The sequence below is a fragment of the Liolophura sinensis genome, chromosome 6 (genome assembly GCF_032854445.1).
Source record: "Liolophura sinensis isolate JHLJ2023 chromosome 6, CUHK_Ljap_v2, whole genome shotgun sequence".
Taxonomy (NCBI): domain Eukaryota; kingdom Metazoa; phylum Mollusca; class Polyplacophora; order Chitonida; family Chitonidae; genus Liolophura; species Liolophura sinensis.
In genome coordinates this window covers 1,434,719-1,441,050 of record NC_088300.1, presented here as the reverse complement: position 1 = coordinate 1,441,050, position 6,332 = coordinate 1,434,719, and positions in this window count along the sequence as shown.

Below are 6,332 nucleotides of genomic sequence, written 5' to 3'. Positions count from 1 at the left end.
TGCAGAGATCACACTGACTCGTGAATGACTACCCGAAGTAATAACCTAAATTACTCAAAAAGATGAGCATAATATATCCTATATGGCACAGTCAGATAATTGCATATGTAACAACAATTACATATATCAGTTTATGGAAGTGTTCTGAGACGACAAGGGTTAAATTCTTACCTGGGTGAAATGTATGAATGAAGACTGGCTGTGATCTTGGCAAAACACGTCTTGACTGCTCGGCTGTCTTGGAGGGAATGGGGCTAAAACAAAGGGCCGCATGGCAAGGCTGGGGTGTGGAGGTCATGTGACCTCCCACCCCCTCTCAGGCCATGGGCACTCCCCCACAAGCATAAGGCTTGGTCACTGATGTAACTAGCTTACTGGTGAACACCCAGAGCAGATCTGGCCTGGAGATTTGGGCAGATCTGACCTGGGGGTTTACACTCCCACCATAATGCTGGCCGCTGTTGTATAAGGGAAATATTCTTGAGTACGCCAATCAAATAAATAAATAAATAAATAAATTATTCGTAACTATTTAGGGTAGATAGACTATGAAAACAGAAAAAAATTATACGGCGCACCTGTAAAAAGCACACTCTCTCATGACGCTAATTAAAGATATGGAAAGCAGGCTTTGTGATCTTCCTCAATATGAATAACTAGTTTTAATAGTAACTAAAAAAATTAATTCGTAAAGTTATATTTTGGAGGCTAAAGATAGTGGAATCAAACCTCTCTGGTGGCACGTTATAGAGCTGTAAGCCTAGGCTACATGACAAAACATTTCAACTGTTGCTCGTTTTGTTATTGGTTTATCTTTATGTGATTAGATAACGTTAAATATGTCACTTGAGACAACAAAATCACCAAATGGCCAAATTTTCTTCTTCGATGAGATATATTAACTTATATTAAATAATGAATTGAAACTTTGGTAACTTATCACACTGTCGTTGCTGTTCTAGTTTTGATGTATTTACTATTATGACATAAAGGGCTTTAATTATTTAGCAAAATGTACAGGAAAGGAAAAGTACAACTTTACTTTGATAACATGCTACACAGGTGGGTCACTTCCTCACTAATCCGTGCCCAGGCCCTTTCTACTTTGACATTATCTATCCAGATCATCTACCAGAGTTAGGTAAGTAGTCTGTGACAAGCTTTCGTAACCTCATAGTATGCTACTACTTTTCACAGACACCGAACTAGAGGTTTTATCTGTGTTTATACAGTGAGGTTAAAGCAAAGTCCTGCGGGACGTTCAAGATCAATATATGTATGAGAACGACAACGTAAGGCGTATCGAAACTGAAAGTTCCGTTTCCATGATCAGCGGGAATTCCGCACTGCTATTTCCATGAATTCCCAGTGACAAAAAAGATGTGTATAGGCCTGTATAAGATGTGTTCTCTCCGGCAAAAACCGACAAACACTGCAGTACAGACTGAAGATACAAATGTGTACAACCATAGGGATACTGCTTTCGGTGAACTATAGGGAATAGAAACAACAGCAGCTAGGAAACAGAACGTGTGGGCAGGTCGAAGATCGGCTTTTATAGCTGGTAAGTATAACCTCTGCTGACTGCTGACTTTCTACTGCATTAGGCCAACGCCATCCCCTTGTTCTGTATAGTAAGTTCTGCATGCCTCAGTTCCATTTTAAAGCGCCAGAGTGGAGGAGGGTACGACATGTAAATAGTCCTCCTCGTCGAAATGCTGGTGTTAAATTTTACAAGCTGAGGCGTTAACCAACAGTCACCAGATTCAAGGGAGCGTCATATACGGATATATTGGACATGTATGTAGCATATCCTCAAAAATGTAGAGGTTTTATAGTTTGGCAGACGGGAGACAATTTTCCAACCCATACTTATTTATTTATTCATTTGATTGGTGCTTTATGCCGTACTTAAGAATATTTCACTGATACGACGGCGGTCAGGGTTATGGTGGGAGGAAACTGGGCACATTCCTTGTATACCAAATATTAGTATCTGTCTTAATTCCAGCGTAACGTTTCGTTTTCATTTTCACTGGTACCACAGATGTATGTGATAAAAACAGCCTTGTTGTAGCACTAATGAAATGTCTACTTTCACTCTTGCTTGTATACACAGAAAATGACTCATTTTTAGGTCATTCCTAAATCAAGAATAAATTACTAATAATGTCTCAGTAAGGTATTGCCTATAACCATAGGCTAGTCACAGGCTGACAATACCCTGTGCACATCTCAGTAAGGTATTACCTATAACCATAGGCTAGTCACAGGCTGACAATACCCTGTGCACATCTCAGTAAGGTATTACCTATAACCATAGGCTAGTCACAGGCTGACAATACCCTGTGCTCATATACATATGTGACCAATCCATATTCTACATAACTACTTCAAAATATGGATATTTATGGATGGACAGAGTTTGTTAGTGTTTGTTAAATAGCCCAGCATGTTTAATCCACCCAATGTCGTATCGTCTCAGGGTCATAACACTGAGTATACGTCGTGTAAATCTTACCCATTATCCTAAATCCAGGCATATTTTTCCAACTCTTTTAAAATGCACCATTTGTAAACGTTTTCGATATTTCGTGATGGTTCCTTTTAGGTAATGATAGGTCCCTTTTGAATTGTGAACTGCCGACTGTAAACTGTGAAACTCCACCTGCTGACCGAGAGACAATTTATCTAACCAATATTTACATTTCTTGTATACTCGTACCAAATATTTATCCAGGATTTAACTGTAGATATCCATTTTCACGTGTACATCTATATTTATACAAGAAACGACGCAACATTCTGGTAGCTTGTTTAAGATGACAGGTTTCACTTTTGCTTTTATATATAGAAAATGACACCAGTTGGTTGCAGCCGCCATACTGATAAACCAGCCTGTACATTATATGTAGGCAGTGACTGGGGCGACACTGTTATTTGGCACGCTTGTTTTCCCCGATGCTACTTTCCGTACCAGGAGTTTTGAGGTATCAATGACTCACTGAACTGAACCATGCCCGTGTCTGACAACATTTTCCCCAATGCACAAAACAGTAGATTTAAAAGTCTGACTACTAGGTGGGGCTACAATTCAAAAACATGTTTCATTAGCCGACAGGTTGAGTTTTCATGTCACGCCATGCGTAATGGGATATCTTAAAGAAATCACATGATGGCTGCTGAATGGAGTGAGCTCACACAAGCATAAAGCCGCCCCGGTGGCCAAAGTCCACATATAGCGCAAGCCCTCTAATCACGTGGTTTGGAGTCATTTCTTGTAAATCAGAGAGAATTAATGAATGAGAAAGCTATAACAGCTGTGTAGAACTTATCAAAACTAACCATACCCTGCCTTGTTATGATGAATCTGGAAGCTTAAATTATCTCCTGGGTTGTATACCCAATGATCTCGGCAGTAATATTTTAATGTGGGGCTAGGCGTAGATCACAACCAAGGAGTCTCTCAGATTAAAATAGTGGTATTGAAAAACAACAACCCGTAAAAATGAATCAATATAGGCATTAACCGGGTAAAAACCGGAATAACAATACATTATGTTCATCAAGACATTCTTTGTTCCTCTGCCATCTTTTTTACACATTCTGTAACTTTTACAACCAGTAAATCCAAGATAATTCGCAATTGTGGCCTACGCTCAAGTCCCATGTCGACATCGTGACCTCATAAAACGGGATGTTGCTCCCCGCGCATGCGTGGTTGACTGCGGAGGCCCGAATTTGCAGTTGACTGAAGCTTACGGGCGGCTTACAGGCAAAAAGGCTTTCAGACAAAATTCTGATAAATTTTAACTACATGTAGGTGCAGACTTGCAGTGCAGAAATGCACGGTTCATCAACAGCTTAAATATCTGTAGGACAGTATACTCCTCCTTTACTTTTCAGCTCGGAGGCAAAGTTTGCATTCAACTGGCTGAATTGTACATGTGTATAAGAGCCTCTATATAAGAGCCTATTTTCCATTTCGGCTAAGATTTACAGGAGAATGATTATGTAAAGTCAAGAAGCGATTGTTCCAAAATGTGCTTAGATATTTTGGTTTTCAGAATTGCCGTGCTTTATGTGTATTGAGAACCAATGAAATGTGCATGCATCGGAACTGAACGAGGGGGTAGCTCTTTCTGAGCATTATACCGGAATGTGGTCCACATAGCTCTCGGCTTGAGGGTGGCCACCAACTGACCCAGGTCGCGGGCTATTAGCCGTGTAAGTCTTGTGAAGCGCCAGTTGTCATAATGAGTCATTCATTCGGCAGGAATATTAGCTGTGAGGAGAAGTCTCATCAGTTAACGTTTATTATATGCGAACGACTTAGTGCGTGAAGCTTGTATACATATGTGTACTATATGTGTTCTATATTTTTTGTAGAATTACTTTTAACTCGGTCACTGTTTCGTACTACGGACTGTATCTCATTTCTCAGTCATACTACCAAAATTGCCTTTAGTCAGTGACACGTAACAACATAAGCTCTACGCATTGATATGTTGAACGCTCATATCATTTCAAGGAAAATGAAGTTAGAACACTTTTTCTAACTCATGTTCAACATGTTTTGAGGAAGTTCGACACCAGTTACCTGAAATGCTATCGGTGATACTGTAAACCCTGTTTCTAACACTGTCACATTTGAAATTGTTAACACGTTTAGTATAATATAACCTTAATAAATGAATTTTAATTTATCTCTTGTAGTATATGATCTCATGGCTGGATGTTATGAAATTTTGTTATAAAACACAATGTAGTCTATTCGCTGAGCGTGTAGCGTAGACTGTGGAGTTTGTTCTAACCGCACGTTGGTGCAACTACTGTAAAACAAATTACTCTCCACGCCCACTCCCCAGCATGTTGCTGATTTTGTAATAATGAAGACGTCACCCGAGGCCATGAGTTCTTGGTGTCGAAACTGAGCTTTTACAGTTCAAAGCTATAGATTAGAAAAAGAGTCTTAATTTCATTTTCTTTGCAAGAATGAAGACTTCCAGTATATCCTTATCTAGAGCTTGTGTTGTTACATATCACTGACTAAAGGCAATTTTTAGTAGCTAGAATGACTGATTTTACAGACAACTGAATATAGGCGACTCTCTAAACGAAACTAGGCTGCAGTCATATTTATAACTAGGCATACTGACAAGCGAACAACACTCAAGTTTTGATGTTCAAACTTAGGGCACACTAACAGGTACACAACGCTGGAGATTGATGTTCAAACTTAGGGCACACTAACAGGTACACAACACTGGAGTTTGATGTTCAAGCTTAGGGCACACTAACAGGTACACAACACTGGAGTTTGATGTTCAAACTTAGGGCACACTGACAGGTACACAACACTGGAGTTTTGATGTTCAAACTCGGTGAATACCGACAAGCGTACAACACTGGAGGTTGATGTTCAAACTTAGGGCACACTGACAGGTACACAACGCTGGAGTTTTGATGTTCAAACTCGGTGAATACCGACAAGCGTACAACACTGGAGTTTGATGTTCAAACTTAAGGCACACTGACAGGTACACAATACTGGAGTTTGATGTTCAAACTTAGAGCACACTGACATGTACACAACACTGGCGTTTGATGTTCACACTTAGAACACACTGACAGGTACACAAAACTGGAGTTTGATGTTCAAACTTAGGGCACCCTGACAGGTACACAACACTGGAGTTTGATGTTCACACTTAGGGCACACTGACATGTACACAAAACTGGAGTTTGATGTTCAAACTTAAGGCACACTGACAGGTACACAACACTGGAGTTTGATGTTCAAACTTAGGGCACACTTACAGGTACAAAACACTGGAGATTGATGTTCAAACGTAAGGCACACTGACAGGTACACAACACTGGAGTTTGATGTTCAAACTTAGGGCACTCTGACATGTACACAACACTGGAGTTTGATGTTCAAACTTAGGGCACACTGACAGGTACACAACACTGGAGTTTGATGTTCAAACTTAGAGCACACTGACAGGTACACAACACTGGAGTTTGATGTTCAACCTTAAGGCACACTGACAGGTACACAACACTGGAGTTTGATGTTCAAATTCGGGGCATACTGACAAGCTTACAACACTGGAGTGTTGATGTTCAAACTCTGGGCCGTCGTTATATGACTGAAAAAGTACGATGAGATATATTAAATAATGAATTGAAACTTTGGTAACTTATCACACTGTCGTTGCTGTTCTAGTTTTGATGTATTTACTATTATGACATAAAGGGCTTTAATTATTTAGCAAAATGTACAGGAAAGGAAAAGTACAACTTTACTTTGATAACATGCTACACAG